The 21,455-nt window shown below is 43.2% G+C and overlaps 1 protein-coding gene and 1 long non-coding RNA gene across 2 annotated transcripts in view; one reads left to right on the top strand and one right to left on the bottom strand.

Moving 5' to 3' along the window:
• LOC125723388 (NACHT, LRR and PYD domains-containing protein 12-like) overlaps positions 1 to 21,455 on the bottom strand; it is a 216,133-nt gene that overhangs the window by 41,330 nt on the left and 153,348 nt on the right. The gene's annotated exons all lie outside the window — the stretch shown is intronic.
• On the top strand, positions 15,291 to 16,800 carry LOC125723435 (uncharacterized). The gene is made up of 3 exons (XR_007386889.1): positions 15,291 to 15,834; positions 15,998 to 16,100; positions 16,591 to 16,800. It is a non-coding gene; the product is annotated as an uncharacterized LOC125723435 (long non-coding RNA).

Genomic DNA, 21,455 nt, shown 5'->3' with positions numbered 1-21,455 from the left:
AGCGCCGGCCGAAGTTGGACAAAAAGAAATCTAACCATGATGTATTGCTTTAAGCCAGTGCCGTAAATAGCTGCGTGAAGTCGAACGCACCCATAGACAAATACAGCAATCACACGCACAAGACAGAGAAACAGGAGGGAAGGAGACGCGTGCGACAAAATGAATGACTGCAGGAAACGGAGTAAAATTTGGATACATTTCAATTACATTGATAATACAAAGGCAGAGTGTAGAGCGTGCAAGGTGCAACATGAGAACTGTACATCCATCAGTGCAGTGGGAAGTAAACAGGCAAGCAAATGAACCTGCTACTAATGAAAGTGACAGTTTGTCTACTGCAACTGTTGAAAGTGCCAGTTTGTCAATGTCTACACCGTCATCCAGTACAGCACCACAACCACCTAGACCTACAACCTAGAGCTCTATGAGACAGTTTGTGCAAAAAGCTATGACTCCAGTAAAACAGAAAACAACTGATGAGGAATTGGCTAAAATGATTGCATGCGATTTCCAACCATAGTAATTCCATCCATCCATCCATTTTCCAAACCACTTATCCTACTGGGTCGCAGGGGGTCCGGAGTCTATCCTGGAAACAATGGGCACGAGGCAGGAAACAACATAGGATGGGGGGCCAGCAGGGACAGATTATGGGTTGTGTGGGCCCCTGGGCAAAACGTTCCACACACATGTGACCCAGGCAAGACTTGAACCTGGGACCCAAAGGTGTGAGGCGACAGTGCTAACCACTGCACCACCATGCCGCCCCCCATAGTAATTCATTTCACTAATAATTTTACATTATTTTTGGTAATAAATTCATTTAAGCACCAAAAAAATCTGAAGAGCCACTTGGGAGCCGAAAGAGCCGGATCTCTTAAAAGAGCCGGAATTCCCATCACTACTGCAGTAACACTTAAATCATTAACAGTGGCAATTTGAGAAATTTAGAAATGGGGGAATCCAAGCTATTGGGGGGGGGGGGTCAAAGACAAAACTGTGTAATTTTATAATTTCATGAAAATATATTAACTGGTGTAGCGAAGTAAAGGTCAAACTAAACACTTGAATCACACTTAAAAAAAAAAATTCCAATACTCAACAAGTACAGGTAATATATTTTACAGACAGAATATTAAACAAAACAAAAACAAAAAATGATATTCAGACAGAGTTATTACAAAGTAAAAGATTACCATCTCAATACCAAATATGACAGAACATTTTAGCACTATGTCTATACATCAGGTAAAAACGCATCAAATCAGGATACAGTTCTGATTGTTTTTTATTTTTAGACTTTCTGATTAGATTAATATAATTTATTAGGTCTAATTTGTGAACAAGGAAAAATAGGTTAGATTTATTGTATTTACATTTATGAATATTAAATTAGTAGTATTAAATTTATCTGTATTGTCGCGCCCGGCTCGTACGACCCTCCTGTGTGCCACGCCCCATCGTTAACCTCATATGGAACCCCGACGTTATCAGATGTTTCTTCTTGTTTCATTCAGTCCTGTGTATTTAAGTCCACATCAGAGTACGTATCCCCAGTTCCGTCATTGACGTCGTGCTCCGCCTCGTCTGTTTGTTCTACCTAATACGCCGGAGTTCCTGATTCTCCGCTCCCTGCTCGCCCGACGGCGATCGTGACATGTATTCTTCCAGTCACAAAAACCCGCAAAAAACATCTTTACAAGAAAACTGAAAATTATGACATACATTTGTTTGTATCATGTTAAGCATATCAGAGTAGAATTTTTCAGAAAAAGGGCAAGACCAAAATAAACGAACATTAGTTTTGCAGTCACATTCACAGAAAGAACAGCTGGTGTCAATCTCTCTCATCCTTTTAGATTGAAAATATTTGGACGGATAAACTTTATGTGACAATTTAAAGGTGACTTCTACATTACTTGTTAATAAAAACTTACATGGTAAAGTCCACACATTTTTCCAAGGTATATTATCCACTATGCCATTCCAGTATGAAACAACATATGGAACGAAGGTGTAGTTTTGGGTAAAGAATGTCCTGATTTTTTAACTATTATTTCTTGAAAAGCATGTATAGAAAAACACACCTTACCAACAGCAGATTCAACAGGATCCATAGATGGAACAAAATTCTTCAACAACATAACTACTCCATCAGGGATTGTATCAAAAACAATGGCAAACTTTAGCGCTTATTGGGATTTCAAAAACTGACAGAAACTCTGAATAGCTATAAAGCTGCCCAGCTCTGCTAAATAGTTGACTTATTAAAAGTACACAGCAAATGTGCCAGTGTTAAATTAACACTGCATGGTGTCTATATGGGTTCACACCATACCAGGAGCTGCACAGAAAAGGGCATCACAACTGTCCTAACACCTTTCCACATATGCTAAACATTCAAGAGCAGGACCGGCAATCAAATACACCCCCACCCCATTAAAACATATACCACTCTGGAAACGTGTGCTGTCGGTTTCCAAGAGATTTTTGCTGACTTCACACCAACATACTATAAACCCACCAGCACCACAGCTCTCTAACCTTCAGGATCAGCCAGAACTGAGCCAGCAAACCTTCAATATAAACCAAGAAACAGCTGTAAGGTCCTTCTTGGTCAGAGTCTCTCTCATGATGGTGGGTAAATGTGGGACGGCTCTTCTGGTCCTCATGACTTCTTGTGCGCATATTAAAATGGGGCAGATATGTGGAGGTGGAGACTCAGTGACTTACAGTAACACCCTATGGTGTAAATTGAACACTATTTGAGTTAATAAGGTTTAACACTGTAAAAACAACACGCAAGGCACTCTGTAAAGTGTGAAAGATAACACTGGACCTAAATAAACACCATGCAGTGTTAATGTAACACTGGCACATTTGCTGTGTAGTGAGCGGCATTTAGCAACCAGCATCAAAAATATTTTAGCTGTATTTTGTTAGTTTATTTTAAATAAGTCGCCCCCGGTTTATTTAATTACATGTATTAGCTATAGGAACTAGTGCCCGGTATTTACAGTAGTGACATACATTAAAAACATTTTAAAACTTTGGTAGAATAATGCCTTAGTTATTTTAATAAACAAGCTTTTTCAGTAAATGTTTGTTCACACTCATGCGAGCGCACGCACACACAGACACACGCACACACAGACACACGCACACACACACACACGCACACACAGACACACGCACACACACACACACACGCACAGATAAGATAAGATAAGAAAAAACTTTATTTATCCCGAAGGAAATTCTTTTGTCCTTTACATGCTCAGTGCAACAATAGGAATAAAGGTAAGGTAAAGAAAATAATAGTGCAAATAACTATGAGTAATACTTTGTATTATAACTATATAAATACTCCTAAATACTCATACTCTGTACAAAGTAAAAAAAAAAAAAACTGTAACTAAGCTATAACAAATATAAAATAACAGATTATTAGTGCATGTGGTAATGAAAAGTGTCTTAGTGTAGTGCCTTGAATAATTGAGATAGCAGCATGTGATGATGGGATAGAACAAACATTCAATACCAAACAGATGTGTAATATTGCACAATCCAAATAAGGATTAATGACAGTTCTGAAAAAATCACCTACAAAATGAGGAAGAGTTATACAGTCTTATTGCCACAGGTAGAAAGGATTTCCTGTGGCGTTCGGTTCTGCATTTGGAGGCAGTTAGTCTTTTGCTGTGGGAGCTCTGATGACCCATCATGTCTGCGTACATGGGGTGGGAGGGGTTGTCCATGATACTGAGAAGCTTTTTCAGCATCTCCTCTCAGACACTCTGCCAGGTTCTCCTGTCTGACCCCCAGGACACAGACACACACACACACACACAGACACACAGGCACAGACACACGCACACACACACAGATACACAGGCACAGACAGACACACACAGACACACACACACATACAGACACACACAGACACACACACACAGACACACACACACACAGACACACACACACACAGACACACACAGACACACACACACAGACACACACACACACAGACACACGCACACACACACAGACACACAGGCACAGACACACACACACACACACAGACACACACACACATACAGACACACACACAGACACACACGCACACACACAGACACACACATACAGACACACACGCACACACACACACACACACATACAGACACACACAGACACACACACACAGACACACACACACATACAGACACACACACAGACACACACGCACACACACAGACACACACATACAGACACACACACACACAGACACACACACACAGACACACACACACATACAGACACACACGCACACACACAGACACACACACACGCACACACACACACACACACGCACACACACACACACACACACAGACACACAGACACACACACAGACACACACACACACAGACGCACACACAGACACACACACAGACACACACACAGACACACACACACACACACAAAACCCCAGACACGCACACAAGTGCACACCCCAAGGACTGACCTTTAGAGTTTGATAATCAAACTCAATCAAAAATCACCAGGCATATATACAATGTACTGTAGTTAACATTTTTTCTTAATATGTATAAGGATCGTTTTGTTAAAGCAAAAAGAAATGCTGTAGGTGACGTCAGACGCCGGAGACTTGGTGGAAAATCTGAATGAACAGCGAGGACAGCAAGGGGAATTTGGAATCTCTTCAGGAATACATCGACTGGTACTTTGACATTATAGTCATGAAGAAGAACGCAGATGCATCTTCTCCAGCCAAAAGCGAGACGCCGTCCTCCAAGAGAAGTCGCCTGGCAGACTCCCCCGGCACAGCATCGCCGACTGGTAAAGACTTTGCCGACATCCTGGATTCAATCGACAAGCGATTGTCCAGCTTCGACGCGAGGTTGGCTCTGGTCGAGATTCTACATCAGGAATTCAAATCCCTGAGGGAATCTATGGAGTTCAGCCAGCAGCAGGTGGAAACTCTCTGTTGAAAACGGTTAAGTCTCTAACTGAAAATGTGACCCATCTAAATGAAGAAAATTAAAAACGAAAGAGACTGTCATCGATCTACAGGCCCGTAACATGAGCGATAACCTGGTGATTTCAGGCATCTCGGAATCTGCCGAAGAGGACGCAGAAGTTACTGTTAAAACCTTTATGAAGACCCACCTGAAAAACATCTGCTTTGAGAGAGTCCATCGGCTGGGAGCCAAGAGGCCTGGTGCACTGAGACCGCATCCTATTGTGGCTAAATTTGAACATTTTAAGCAGAAGGAGCAGGTGAAGAGCCGCGGCAGGGAGCTGAAAGGAACGGACTTTGGCGTAAACGACCAGTTCCCCAAAGAGATCCTGGAGCGACGCAGAGTTCTGTTCCCAATCCGAAACCACTCCGACCTCATAGCGCACACAGACACATAGGGCACACACACACACAAGCGCGTACACGCTCGCTTATACCTCATTCATTTGCATGTGCAAATGTCAGTTTCACAGTTATAGATCCAGAGGGTAGATTTATAATCATTAAATTATCTATACTTAACAAAAAGTTGTATATTGTTAGTATACAGTATATGGTACAAATGTTGATAACCCCTCATTCTTCCACGTTTTCTTTACCGCACTCTCTGAACACCTAGATTGCGCACTTGTTCTGGGGGGCGACCTCAACTTTGGACTAGATAAAGAAATGGACAGGCTCAGTACAGCTGCTCAGCGCAATTGGGAATCTACAAATATAGTTAAACAGTACATGAACGACTACGGACTTTGCGATGCATGGCGTTCTCTTCACCCCACCCCTAGGGAATATACTTTCTTCTCACATGTCCATCACTCTTACTCTCGTCTGGATTATTTCCTAGTCAGTAGCTCTCTGCTGAGTGACATTTCAGACACAGAGATACACCCTATAGCTGTCAGTGATCATGCTCCTGTTTCTTTAACCCTAATAAATAGGAAGGCCACTCCACCAAGTAGAAACTGGAGATTTAATACATCATTGCTTAAAGATGGAGACTTTATTAACTATTTTAAAAAAGAGTGGGCCTTATATTTAGACTATAATGACCTGCCTGGAACATCAGCATCTGTTCTCTGGGAAGCAGGCAAAGCTGTGATGAGAGGTAAAATAATCTTATTCTCATCATATAAAAAGAAAAAAGAAAACAAGTGTATTCAGGAATTAGAAGAAACCATCAAATCCTTAGAAGAAGCCTACGTATCATCCCAGGAACAGGACATGCTGAATAAAATACGTAAAGCAAAACTAGAATTAAATGAAATTATTAATAAAAAAAACTCAATTCTTAGCACAAAGGCTTCGCTGACAAAATTATGAACATGGTAACAAATCAGGTAAATTTTTAGCTAATCAGTTAAAAATAAATAAGAAAAAACAGCTATATGTGCTGTTAAAGACTCAAATGGGGATACAGTATATGACCCTGACAGAATAAGCAACATTTTCAGGGACTTTTACAAATTTTTATATTCACCACAGATAAACCCATCTAAAGACAAAATTGATCAGTTTCTTGATAGTATAACCCTTCCGAAATTATCAGACAATCAAGCGATGGCACTGGACTCTCCGCTGACTCCAGGTGAACTCCAGGAAGCCCTGAACGGTATGCCCAATAAAAAGGCGCCAGGTCCAGATGGATTTCCAGCAGAATTCTATAAAGAATTCTGGACAACTCTGGCACCAACATTCCACAGAATGTTGCAAGAGACCAGGGAAAATGGTAGGCTACCACCAAATATGAATTCTGCTAACATTAGTCTCTTGCTAAAACCAGGCAAAGACCCTACATTGCCTACCAGCTATCGTCCAATATCCCTTATTAACGTTGACCTTAAAATAATCTGCAAAGCTCTCTCAAAAAGAATAGAGAAGATAACCCCTCTCATAATTCATCCTGACCAAACGGGTTTCATAAAAGGGAGGCACTCATCAACAAATACACAAAGATTACTTAACCTGATAGACTATTCATGCAATAAAAACCTTCAAATTACAATATTGTCTCTAGATGCAGAAAAAGCATTTGATAGAGTTAACTGGAATTTTTTATTTGCAGCTTTACGCAAATTTGGTTTCGGAAACTCTTTCAAAAACTGGTTCAAAATATTATATAGTTCCCCAACAGCATATGTCAGGACGAATGACCAAACATCCTCCAGTTTCTGTCTCAAGAGGGGCACCAGGCAGGGATGCCCTCTCTCCCCCTCACTATTTGCAATTTTTATTGAACCACTAGCAGCAGCAATTAGACAGGCTATAGTGATCAAAGGCATTAAACGCAGGAATGTAGAACATAAGGTAAGTCTTTATGCGGATGATGTGTTACTTTTTTTCCAGCATTAACAAAGCACTCTCTTTGAGGTAATTATATTAATAAACTCTTTCTCAAGAGTCTCAGATTATTCGATAAATTGGTTAAAATCTACAGTTCTCCAATTAATTGCTCCTTCCAGAATAATTCTCCCACTCCACTGCAGTCTGGAGATATTAAATATTTAGGTATTAACGTTTCACCTAGGCTGGCAGATTTAACTAAACTAAACCATATCCCACTTTTAAAGAAAGTAGAGGATGATCTGGTTAGGTGGAAGTCCCTACCCATATCACTTATGGGAAGGGTCGCCTCAATAAAAATGATGGTTTTGCCAAGAATTAATTATTTATTTGAAATTATCCTGAGCAAACCACCACCTGACTGGTTTAGATCTCTGGACTCCGCCATCTCTAAATTCCTCTGGAAAGATAACCCCCCACGTATTAGCTTAAAAACACTGCAAAGGACTAAGGACAAAGGAGGACTAGATCTGCCTAACTTTCACCACTATTTCTTAGCCAACAGGCTCCAAAACATCTCAGGGTGGTTAAAACATACCCTCTTAGATGAGCCTTGGCTAGACGTAGAACAAGCACTATGCAATAATATAAAGATTTCGGATCTACCATTCATTAGCTCAAACATTAAACGACACGAATACTTCAAAAGCATCAGTATCAGCTCTTCTCTGACAGCGTGGTGGGAGTTTCTAAAAGCGACTGAGTCTTCATTAATCCCATGCAAACGTACTCCCATCTGGAACAACCCTGATGTACTACTAAACAATAATATGATAAACTTCCCAGATTGGAGTTGTAAAGGTATTAAATACTTGGAACATATATTCGAAGGAATAGACTTTATTCCCTTTGACATATTAGTTAAACAATATGGGATTAACAAGAATAGATTTTTAGAATATCAAAAAGTTAAATCTATAGTAAAAAAGAAATTAAGGTCTAATCAAATCAAATTACAAATACCACCAAGTGTGGCAGAATTCCTTAATCTCAAAACCCCCAAATTACTGCCTAAAATATACAAGACACTTTCTGAAATGTACCATTCCAGCCTCTCCTTCAGTCATGGGCGACCTAGATCGTGTCACTACAGAGATTAACACAACCCACATGGCTTTCACCGCCTTATGCATTGCTAAGAAGACTGTCCTTATCCATCCATCCATCCATTTTCCAAACCGCTTATCCTACTGGGTTGCGGGGGGTCCGGAGCCTCCACAACCCAGGATGGGGGGCCAGCCCATCGCAGGGCACACTCACACACCATTCACTCACACATGCACACCTACGGGCAATTTAGCAAGTTCAATTAGCCTCAGCATGTTCTTGGACTGTGGGGGGAAACCGGAGTACCCGGAGGAAACCCCACGACGACATGGGGAGAACATGCAAACTCCACACATGTGACCCAGGAGGAGACTCGAACGCGGGTCCCAGAGGTGTGAGGCAACAGTGCTAACCACTGCACCTCCATGTCGCCTCTGACTGTCCTTATGAACTGGAAAAATAAAAATAATCTTAATATCAACCAATATAGAGACAGTTTGTTGAACCATATTAGTCTTGATACAGCTTCTGCCGCCACACTAGATCAGTCTCTCTGGGCTCCTTTGATCAGCTCCATCACCTAGTGGGGGTGGGGGGTCAGGGTTTTGTCCTGCTTTGGTCGGTGTCGTTGGCATGGGGGGGCATATTGGCTCGGGGCGTCTGGGGGTTCCCTGGGGGTGGGTTGCTGGGGGGGTTCGGCACTGGGACTGCGGTCCTGGCCTGGATGGGGCTTTGGTGGCTCTTGGGTGGGGTCCTTCTGGCGGCTGCAGGCGGCGCTGCTGGGGGAGTCTGTGCCGGCGGACGTAGGTTCCCGGCCTGGTGGTCGTGCTGCTCCTGGGTAGATCCGGGGCGGGCTTGGGGTTCTGGGGGCCCTCTGCCTCCGGGTCGGGGTTCCGGCTGGGCTGGGGGGGCTTGGGTCCTGGTGGGTGTGTTGCTGGGGTGTGGGTTGTTGCATGCATGGGGGCTCGGCCCCGGTGCGGGGGCCTTCGGAGCGTTGGTGGAGCTGGGGGCCTCTTCGGCTGGCGGGGAGGTTCTTACCATCTGTCCGCGGGGGGTCCCTGCTTTTGGGGTATCCACTCTGCGGGGGGAGGGGGGGGGGAATCCAATAGAGGAGGAGGAGGGACTCAACCTGGACGTCTGTTGTCTTATGCAGTATGGGAGTTGACTGAATGCTGGGGCGGGGGTAGGTTTTCCTCTGGGGTGCCGGTGGGGCGCCTTGGGCTCTGAGGGGCCGGGTGGTGCCGCTGCCTTGGGCCCCGGTCTGGATGGGCCTGGGCCCCCCGCTCTGGGTGGATTTCGGGGAACGGGGAGTGCCTATGGGGGTCAGCGGGGGAGCTGGCTCCGGGGGGGGAGGTATTTTGCCCCCCCCCATTCCTTTCCTCCCCATCCCTAAATGCTTCCCTCCTCCCGCTCCATCACACCACCACACATGTAGGGCTTTGAGGTGTAGGTGCGTTGCTGGGATGCAGGGTAGGTATTCCTCCTCTGTCCCCTCGCGACCACCTGTACCTCATTCATACACTACAACGTAGACACTCTCATTACTTACTCTCTCATGACACATACATTTAGGGCGTTGGGGATGGGCACACAGAATGGCATCCAGAGGGCGGTCTGTTCATTCAGCCTTACCTCTGGTGCCAGGGCCCACATCTCAATTTTAATCACACATAGACATTGAGGGCTCTGGGGAGAGGCCGAGCTAACACCAGCTGTTGGTCGGCAGGGGGTGGTTAGTGCCATGCCCTTCACCTGTTTTAAAAGCACTTTAGAACAACACACACCAACACCACATCTGAGCGGGCGAAGGGGGGCATGGGGTCTTTTCACACCTCTGTTCTCTGTTCGCCATTTGGGGCTGGGGGCTGAGAGGAAGAGCTGGCCGTCTGGTCGGGGTCTGGGCTGGTGGGCTTCTCGGCTGCTGCGGGGTCCGGGGTGATCTTCTGGTCTCCTCGCCAGAGGAAAAATAGGGGTCCATATAGAGTATATATGGGGAGTGAGAGTATGTGTACAGTGTTCATTTTTGTGTGTCTCTGTGTTGGGTGAATGTGTAAATATTTGTTTATGTGTGCATGAGGGTGGGAACGTATGCTTGTATATGTGTGCGCCTGTTTGTCTATACGCATGTGTCAGATTGGGTCCTAGACTCCACCTGAGAACATCTCAGGCTCTATTCCCCCCGCCACACTCCCTGCCGGTGGATGAGGCCCCTAGCCGCTGGTGCGTTGGTGGTTCTCGATGTCCGGGGCTGGATGCTCGGGTGGGTGCTGGCTCACCCTCGGCGGTTGCCTGGCGGGGTCCGGCACTCCTGGCTCTGTCGGGCCCTTGCTGGGGGGTGGGGGGGCCCTTGGATCTCTGGGCCCGGGGCCCGGTCTGCCCTGGTGGGGCCGGCCACCGGCAGAGCCTGCGGGCTCGTCGCCACGACCCCCTGGGGCTCCTGCACTGTGGCTGCCGGGTGGCCTCCCTCCGGAGCTCTCCTCTGCCCTTTTCTGGGTGAGGGGCTGCTATTCTCCCTGCGGTGGTCCTCTGAGGGCTCCCATGCCCTGGGGGGCCTCTGGATGTCTGGGGTCCGGGTTCACACTCAGGAGTACAAGCAGGTTTTCACAGACACACACAGGTGTACAAACAGGTTCTCACAGACACATACAGGTGTACAAACAGGTTCTCACAGACACACACAGGTGTACAAGCAGGTTCTCACAGACACATACAGGTGTACACACAGGTTGTCACAGACACACACTGTCTTGTTCTGCTGTTGCTTCTGTTCATTGTGATTCGTACAGATGTTGGTTGTTGTTTTCTCTCATCAGCAGGTATTAAAGCAGATTATCTGTGTTTTTTTCTCTTTTCTCTCCCTCTATCTCTATCTCCCCTCTTTTCCGTTTTCTTCCTTCTTTCCCTCTCTCTCCCTCTCCTGAGGAAATAAAACTAAATAAATTAATAGAAATAAAGCAGTCCTCCACAGAGGGGGGAGGGGAAAAAAATCTTTTAACTGAACAAGTAATGTTATATTTTAGAAGATCCATTTTTCAAACTGCTTCTCCTACTGGGTCGCGGGGGGTCCAGGGCCTATCGCGGAAGCAATGGGCACGAGGCAGGGAACAACCCAGGATGGGGGGCCAGCCCATTGCAGGGCACACTCACACACCATGCACTCACACACGCACTCCTATGGGCAATTTAGCAAGTCCAGTTAGCCTCAGCATGTTTTTGGACTGTGGGGGGAAACCGGAGTACCTGGAGGAAACCTCACGACGACATGGGGAGAACATGCAAACTCTACACACATGTGTGTGAGGCAACAGTGCTAACCACTGCACCACCATGCCGCCCCCTATTTTAGAACAAATAGACTGTGATATAACAAATCATAATTATGATCCACTAAATGAAAAATAGGCCAGCTATCCCTTTCTATCCAATGATTATTGAATATAATTTCAGTCCTCCGTAAAAATATCTATTATTCCAAAGAGGACTATTGCGAGGAGCGAAATTATGTGATTACAACATTTTATAATATTGTGACACCTGTTTATGATAATTAAATAATTCAATAGGTAGTATGATAAACTCAAAATCACAAATTAAAGAAATTGAGATTACACTTTGCTTGAGGGGACACAGATACTTAGTAGTAACACCGTTACCACTGAAGTACAAATCATTAACAAATATAGTTGCTACTTGAGGTGAAAGTCATGTTTGTTGACATCAGTATTTCACTTGTGTTATTTGTTACATGTTCCTTCAGTAACTTTCATAGTAGATATAGTTCAATGATATGTTATGTCTTAGGCCTTAAGCAAGAAGAGATTATTTTAAATACTAAGTGTCTTTGCCTCATGAGAGCTGCCTGCGGTTGGTTTCGCAGACCCTGAAGAGAGATCAGACTTTGGAGAGACGAACAGCAGAGTAAGGAGGGGGATGAAGGGATTCGAAGCTGCCCCAACTGGTGCACAAAGACCTGTAGTTATGAAGCAGTCACAGTAGGCCGTACACAATATCTTACACGGTAGTACAAATGTAGGAGTAGTTCTTATGTTAATCATATTAATCATATGTTAACCATGTACAGTATTTACAGTGATTCAATGACTATGTGTCAATCATTAATCAAAGGATAAGCAAATATTTACAGTAATTCAATGTCAATATAATCAATTTCTACAGTCAGACGGCAAACTGTAAGGTGCACACATGATGGGAGAGTTCTACAAGCTAGGAACATGTGAGGACTGGACAGGGCACACACAAGACATGTTGTTTATGGGTAAACATACATGCCACGTTCAGGAAAACAACTGACCATAACCACAACAATACAAGGGCTATTTACAATTACACAGACACAGAGCTACATACACGAGTGCTCGCAAGGCATGCTGGGATGCACGGATCTCCCTGGTGCTACACTACACTGAATCCTGCCCATATCCCCCACCACGCGATCACGAATATTTTCAGCGGCAAAAAGTACCCATCGGCCATTCCCCCCTGTTTGAGCACCCGTCTGAAAAGCCTGTGAATGATGAAGCCTGCGCACTCATAATAAATGCCACATTTGAAGTGTCACTATTGAATAAATTACCTGTCATTTTGTGGACCATGGTAAAAGAGCACTTCATGCAGTCATAAAAGTGACCCTATCACAACCCTGTCCATCCGACAACCCAACGAAACTCAATCTACTGCAGACTCCTCACAAATGGTAACACAAATAAACAGTTAACACTAGAAGCAGCGTGTTGGTTTCACCTATGCGGCTAGGCGGTCATAAGGGCACTAGCTGTAAGTCTTTTTATAAGGACACTGACACAGAATGACCACTAGATGGCGCTTTTTGCACAAAGCAAATAGTTTGGTTATAAGATCAGGGTGTGTTCAGCCAATGAGTCATTCATTTCCATGTTGATAGTTTCTGACTGACTCGACTGAGAAAATCATCTGAAAAAGACTAGTTTCATTTTTATTTCATTTGTTTCTAATCTTTACCTAATATCTTGGATAATGTGAAGGTTTGTTACCATTTGACTTTCCCATTTGACTTTCTTTTGTATTCAGATTCACCCACTTCAGAGAACTTGGATTTGGAAAATTTATGGTCTATAATATATGAAGACTTTGCATTCTATTTAACAGTATGAGAAAATTACATAGCATAATAAATCACAACGCTAACCATTTTAAGCACCTGCAAAGGAAAGACTATATGGTTATATTCCACAGACATCGATTTGTTCGTTCATTCTGACAACGTTAAAACATTAACATTAAAGCATTAAAAGCAAGAAAGTGGCGTGTGGCTGCTCGGTGAGAACAGGATCAAAGATTTCTGTAACTGCGCTGCTTGTGACATTTGCGTAGTGAATTTCCTAACAAGCAGCTGCTTGTGATTAACAACTGATTGTTTTCCATTGAAGACCTCAGAGAAGATGTAAAACATAGTCATTCTTTTTTGGTTTATACTTTCATAAGGTTTTCAGATTTTTAAAACAGTACAGAAGCTAACAGTTGGATAACAGCTTTCCCAGTGCTTGTGACGTTGGTGCCCTTGCAGTGTAGCGTTATACTCATGGATGCAGAAGGTATAATCAAAGCTCAACACCTAGCCTGCTAAATGTGCCCTTGAGAGGTAAAGTGGGCTATCCCACAAAAACAAGGTTTTGAGAAAATGAGCTCCAAAGTTGAATTTTTGTCTAAAAATCAGTGTGCCTATACCCTACAATTGATATATATCATAGGTAGCACAGAGGTATGACTTAGATAATAACAACTTATCCAATTGAAAATATTCAATGAAAAGGGGGTAGGGGTCAAAAATGTGGGATAGCCCACTTTACCTCTCAAGGGCACAAATAGCCAAGATGCAACACCCCCTCACAGAGTAACACAGTTCATTGTTAGATGATTTGGCTGAAACTAATTCATATCACGAGTAGCCTACCACCATATATTATGAGTCTCAGCTGAAACTAATTCATATCACGAGTAGCCTACCACCATATATTATGAGTCTCAGCTGAAACTAATTCATATCACGAGTAGCCTACCACCCTCTATTATGAGTCTCAGCTGAAACTAATTCATATCACGAGTAGCCTACCACCCTCTATTATGAGTCTCAGCTGAAACTAATTCATATCACGAGTAGCCTACCACCCTCTATTATGAGTCTCAGCTGAAACTAATTCATATCACGAGTAGCCTACCACCCTCTATTATGAGTCTCAGCTGAAACTAATTCATATCACGAGTAGCCTACCACCCTCTATTATGAGTCTCAGCTGAAACTAATTCATATCACGAGTAGCCTACCACCCTCTATTATGAGTCTCAGCTGAAACTAATTCATATCACGAGTAGCCTACCACCCTCTATTATGAGTCTCAGCTGAAACTAATTCATATCACGAGTAGCCTACCACCCTCTATTATGAGTCTCAGCTGAAACTAATTCATATCACGAGTAGCCTACCACCCTCTATTATGAGTCTCAGCTGAAACTAATTCATATCACGAGTAGCCTACCACCCTCTATTATGAGTCTCAGCTGAAACTAATTCATATCACGAGTAGCCTACCACCCTCTATTATGAGTCTCAGCTGAAACTAATTCCACACATATAATAGAAAAATGCAGGCACAGCTTGTTAATGAATAAATATGCATTGTATTTTGTAAAAACAATGTATGTCGCAATGGATTTTTGTCCAGAAAGCTGTGTGGAAGTGTAAGCTTTTGCAATAAATAGCGTAGGGTCAGCATTTTTACCATTTATTGAAAATGAATCACAGCATGGGGCAGCATGGTGGTGCAGTGGTTAGCATTGTTGCCTCACACCGCTGGGACCCGGGTTCGAGTGTCTGCCTGGGTTACATGTGTGTGGAGTTTGCATGTTCTCCCCATGTCGTCGTGGGGTTTCCTCCGGGTACTCCGGTTTCCCCCCACAGTCCAAAAACATGCTGAGGCTAATTGGACTTGCTAAATTGCCCGTAGGAGTGCGTGTGTGAGTGACTGGTGTGTGAGTGTGCCCTACGATGGGCTGGCCCCCCATCCTGGGTTGTTCCCTGCCTCGTGCCCATTGCTTCCGGGAGAGGCTCCGGACCCCCCGTGACCCAGTAGGATAAGCGGTTTGAAAAATGGATGGATGGATGGATAGTTTAATATGCTGTTACAGTTAGATTTCACTTTTTCTAATCATGTAGATGGCAGAATTTTATGTGGTGGAATTTCCTGAGCGGGAAGAAGTAGCAGTGGTGAACAAACACTGGATGAAGGGGGAGAAGAAGTGTCCGTGGCCAACATTTGTTTCGCCAGATAAAATAAGAAAAGCTGCAACCAATCAGGTAAAACCTGACATTTCCTGGCAGTGTTATGCAGGTGAAATTGCCTATTCAACAGGTAAGTTTTTGTGTGTCAGTGAATTAACCTTGACCATTTGTTAACACCAATTTGTTAGTATACAGCACCATTATATTGAGGCATATCACCCACTCAGCTCCAAAAAAGTTTTTGTATTTCATTCACTGATTATATTTGTTTTTCTCGGCATATTTTTATGTAGAAAGTTGTGAGAAAGCCAAGAAAAATGCCAAGGCGATAGAAGAGGACTCTTCATTTTCCAGTGATCCAGAATGACAGCTGCAAAGGGGAGATGGTTGTAGAAGGTACAGTCATTTTTCTGCACCATTTCATTGCAATGAATTAAGCGCAGATTTCAGGCTTAGAATTTCTGCATTATACAATCAAAATTTATACTCTCTGCAGTTTATCTAATTAGCATCTGTGTTTTCTGTGTATGTTGTCTAAAGATTGTAATTTTTTATTATGGCTGTGTGATATGTCCAAACCCATGTGACATTTTAGGTCATTTCATATCTCGTTGATACATACCAGGATATAGCACATTTTCTGTAGGTTCAAAGCATAGTTTATGTAAAATGATTACAAGGATAGCCTTATGTCTTGTTAACTTTTATTTGTCTAATGTATTATTCAAATGTATAAAATAGCTTAAATGTACTACCACTAACTGTGATTTGCAACACAATGTAATAAATGATAGAATATTTAATAAAACAGTTAGCATTTTTCTGTCATCACATAATATACACCTTCATTTTGGACAGCCCTATTTATGATTATATTATGCACTAGGGTGGCCCTTATAAATGGAAAAAAGGCTAAAGAATAACCAAGGACGTCGGACTGAATCGCAGACAGCAGACGAAGAAGGCTTCACAGAGACATTCTGTGATTTATTTGACATTGCTCACCAGATGCATTGTCATTAATTACTGCTGAAGAAGACAAAGCCTTTCTGCTTGCACAACGTGAACAAGGCCCAAAGGGTGTCATGGCAGGCGTGGATGCATCGCCGGTAAAGAAAAAAGCAGAACTGATCATTAACCGGATAAACGCTGTAAGTGGGAAGAAAAACAGAAAGTGGAACTAGATTTGTTGAACCAAAGTATTGCGCTCTCCTCAAGTCACTCTGAATCTTTTTGGTCAGTTTCTGCATTATAGAATCAGAATGTATACTCTCTGCAGTTTAGTCCATTAGCATCTGTGGTTTGTGTGAATGTTGTCTAAAGATTGTAATTTTCTATTATGGCTGTGTGATATGTCCAAACTCATGTAACATTTCATTGGTAAATTCAATTCAATTTAATTTATTTTTATATAGCAGTTTTTACAACAAAGTTGCCCCAATGCACTTTACAGGAGTGTGTTGCGGAACATCCTTAACAGAGATAACGACAGAACACAGAAACAGTGAAAATGGAAAAATGAAAGAGAAAGTCAGATGACAGTGGAGGGCAGGAACCAAAAACTCCCAAGTAGGGAGAAAAAAACCTCTGGGGGTCCAAGGTCAACTGGCAGCCCCACCCCCCTGGGCATGCTAACATTACTGGACGAAGGTAGAGAAGTAGCCGGATTGTTTGCTAAGAGCAAGGTGTAAACTGTGATCCGGTCCTAGTTATAGTCCATCAGTGAGACAGTCCTTCACATAGGCCTGTCGGGTGGCAGGATGGAAGCTGCACCGACATCGTCATAGATCGCAGGTCACATCTGTGATGGCACCCTTCTGTAGATCCTGATGGCAGCTCAGAAGGTGCCCCCTCGGGCACCCTCCAGACATGTGAGAAGGAAGGCAGAGAGTGCAGGTGTCAGAGTGCACTGATACATTAATGGACAAGCACGGTAGGTAAAAATGGCACGTACAGCAGCATCAGAAGCCATAATTACGGTGTTAAGTGCTAACTTGTGGGTAAGCTAAACTAAAGTAATAGGTCTTCAGTCGAGATTTAAAGACTGAGACCGATTCAGCATCCCGGACATAGGCTGGTAAGCCATTCCACAGTATAGGGTCCCTGTAGCAGAATGCTTTACCACCAACAGTCGCTTTAGTTTTATTAAATAAAAATGCAGAACTGATCATTAACCGGATAAACGCTGTAAGTGGGAAGAAAAACAGAAAGCAGAACTAGATTTGTTGAACCAAAGTATTGCGCTCTCCTCAAGTCACTCTGAATCTTCTGATTCAACATAAAGAGTGTTTGGACGTGCGGCTGTAGAAAACAAAATAAGCTGAAAGAGAGGAAGGAACTTACTGACTGCTGATGTTGTAGAATCACTTGGCTGCACCAAAACAAGTTTTCGCAGTGCACACACTCTCCACTGCTGTTCATGCTTCTGGGCAGAAAGTCAACGATATCAATATCAACCACTCTTCCATTTAACATGCATGCAAAAGCATAATTTTCTCAGAGCAAGTGAACTGAAGGCAAACAGTGGACCACCTTCCAATCACTGCGTCTGGGTCTGGAGTTGATCGACTTCTTTGCATTGCCAAACAGCACTAGCACTGGTGAAGCAATGGCTAATGCAATGCTGGAAGAGGTTGAGTCATGGGGAATTAAGGATCGTATAAAAGCACTCAGTCTTGATACCACAGCGAGCAATACTGGGCGAAAAAATAGTGCCTGTGTGTCGTTTGAAGGCAAGATTAATTCAGACCTGCTGTATTTGGCTTACCGTCATCACATTCACTAACTAATGCTAGACGAAGTATTTGTAGGAGTTATGGGTCCAACAAGTGGTCCATTAATTGGACTGTTAAAACGTTGCAAGTCATTTTGGCCTAGTTCAGTTCACAATGACTACAAGGCAGGAATTGGCGACTCACAAGTAGCTGCAGCAGTGCCCGACTTCCGAGCAGAAGTCACACGTTTCTCAGCTGCAGACTGCATAACCCTGTCATGACTACAGAGAACTACTTGAACTAGCCATTGTGTTTCTGGGTGCTGTGCCTCCCCGTGTTCATATTACCAAACCTGGTGCATTGCATCAAGCTCGCTTCATGGCCAAGCTGATATATGCATACAAAATATTCTTGTTTCGATATTCTAACTTCAAGCTTACCAACCGTGAACAAAAAGGCTTGGCAGATCTCTGCATATTTGGCCTTCAGGTCTACCTGCAATTGCGGTTCTTGTTTTGGCTGCCAATCATTGCTCCAGCAAATGAGCTGCATCTGCTGAAAATACTGTTTTCACTTCATTCACAAGCAGCAAGAAGTGCCCTAACAAAGCTCTGTGTCTGTCTCTGGTACTTTAGTGACGAGTTGATTACACTGTCATTCTTTAACAGAGATATTTATGTCATAGAGGAAAAAGTTTATGGTTTCAGCGCTTCAGAAACCAGCATCTGAAGATCCACCAAAATGAATAACAGTTAATTTCACCCAGATCAATGAAATGCAGTTATATCCATCCATACATTTTCCAAATTGCTTATCCTACTGGGTCGTGGGGGGTCTGGAGCCTACCCCGGAAGCAATGGGCACGAGGCAGGGAACAACCCAGGATGGGGGGCCAGCCCATCGCAGGGCACACTCACACACCATTCACTCACACATGCACACCTACGGGCAGTTTAGCAAGTCCAATTAGCCTCAGCATGTTTTTGGACTGTGGGGGGAAACCGGAGTACCCGGAGGAAACCCCACGATGACATGGGGAGCACATGCAAACTCCGCACACATGTGACCCAGGCGGAGACTCAACCCCGGGTCCCAGAGGTGTGAGGCAGCAGTGCTAACCACTGCACCACCATGCCGCCCCTATGCAGTTACATGACTTTGTGAATTCAAAGAAGTTTTTTGACCTGTTGTCAGTTCCAGACTCATTTTGTTCAAAGTGCTCCTGAGACTTGGATAACCAACGACGACTATTTGAAGGCTGAGGAAACTGTATGGGTGCTGTGGGTGACAAATGACACTGCAGAGAGAGGCATGTCTATGATACAGGAGTACAGTGATTTACTGACAAATAGTGAAGAACAAACACAGTTTGTTTGCTGAGCATGGAAAGCTTTTCCCAGACAGTAACAAGATGTCTGTACTTCATGGATTTTCTGCGTCTACAAGTAAACCATCAACCCTTGCATGAATGACAATTATGACGTCGATTACTTTAGTTAATACTAGCTACCTCAGATTTCTGAATAGAAATGTAGCCTGATGTAATAAATTGCACAATGTAGCAATGACGTTACGGAAGAGTTGTTTGTTAGTGACTTTCGAATTTACCGCTTAATGCCAATCATAGCCTATTAATCGGGTTTTCGGGAAAAAAAATGAATATTTCAGAATGCTTCAGCACACCCTAAATGTCAACTGAACTCAATACATTTTTGCACATCTTTTTTTTTTTGAGTTGATTGACAGGGTTGAAAAAATGATCACCCTATTAAACACATTTTTTTAATAGACCAAACAAGAGACTGGAGGAGCTGGGCCTTGGCTGCGGCAGCGTAGCTGTAAACATGTCCATCCCCACCCAAACCTCCTCCTCGTCCAGCATTCACCTCTACGCCCGAACACGCTTCATCCTCTTCTGAACAACCTCCTTCTTCTCCTACTGCTGCATGTTCAGAGTCTCCTCAGCCAGCAGTAACTGAGCCACCAATGACTTCTGTGACAGCAGTATCACAGAACAGTCAACGTTATTCAACCTCAGAGCTCATTACAGGTACGGTTGCAAATGGTTTGTTACAAAGTAATCCCATCCCATAATGCACAAGAGGTGGCTATATTGTTATTGTACAATAACCCTAAAAACAACAACAACAATAATAATAATAATGATGCTAGCAAAAACAGTAGTGTTCTAAAGTAGTACGTGTTAGATGTCCAATTTTGTTACGTGACGTGTAGAATAGTTATGGTTTTGGCTATTAAGACTGAAAACGTTCATACATTTTAAAGGTTTACTATGTGCATGTCATAATACTTGCATACCATGCACTTATTTCAACCTCTGTGCACTAAATTTAAAAAGTCAGCCAACATGAATGATCAGGCCAGAATTAAATAATTTCTTCATCAATAGACAGTAGTGTATGTTAAATGTCTGAATACACATCGCAGTCCTATACTTTCACAGACCTAAGTTAAATTCTAAAGCCCCCCAGGCCACCGGTATGTGTGTGTTTGTGCACATGAGCGTAAACAAACATTTACTGAAAATGTGTTTATCAAAATATCCAAGTCTTTATTCTGTCAAAGTTTTTAAAAAATAAATAAATAAATAAATAAAGACCAGCGGTTAAATCGGGCATATAGTCACTGTCTGGTCTCACTGCATAGTGGATGACTAAGTTAGGGTGCTTTTGGGTTTGGTCACACATCGCGATCACCAACCTAAAGTTAAACTCTAAAGCCCCCTGACCTCTGGTGTGTTTGTGCGCATGAGCATGAACAAAAATTTACTGAAAAAACTTGTTTATTGAAATAACTAAGGCTTTATTCTGCTAAAGTTTTTAAAAATGTGTTTTTGATGCTTGTCACTAAATGCTGCTTAATAGTTCCTACCCGGGGCTGCTCCCCCAGAGACAGTTGCTAGTCCATATAATGCTAGACCATAAATTTCCGCACCTAAAACATGACAGGGCTTTTGCCGTTAGAAAATAATGCATTTACTTAAAATAATACATTGACAAACACGACAAATGTTTTT

Source organism: Brienomyrus brachyistius, unplaced genomic scaffold, assembly GCF_023856365.1.
Source record: "Brienomyrus brachyistius isolate T26 unplaced genomic scaffold, BBRACH_0.4 scaffold48, whole genome shotgun sequence".
Taxonomy (NCBI): Eukaryota; Metazoa; Chordata; class Actinopteri; order Osteoglossiformes; family Mormyridae; genus Brienomyrus; species Brienomyrus brachyistius.
The sequence above is the reverse complement of the archived record's forward strand: the minus strand, read 5'-3'. Positions and strand labels throughout refer to the sequence as shown.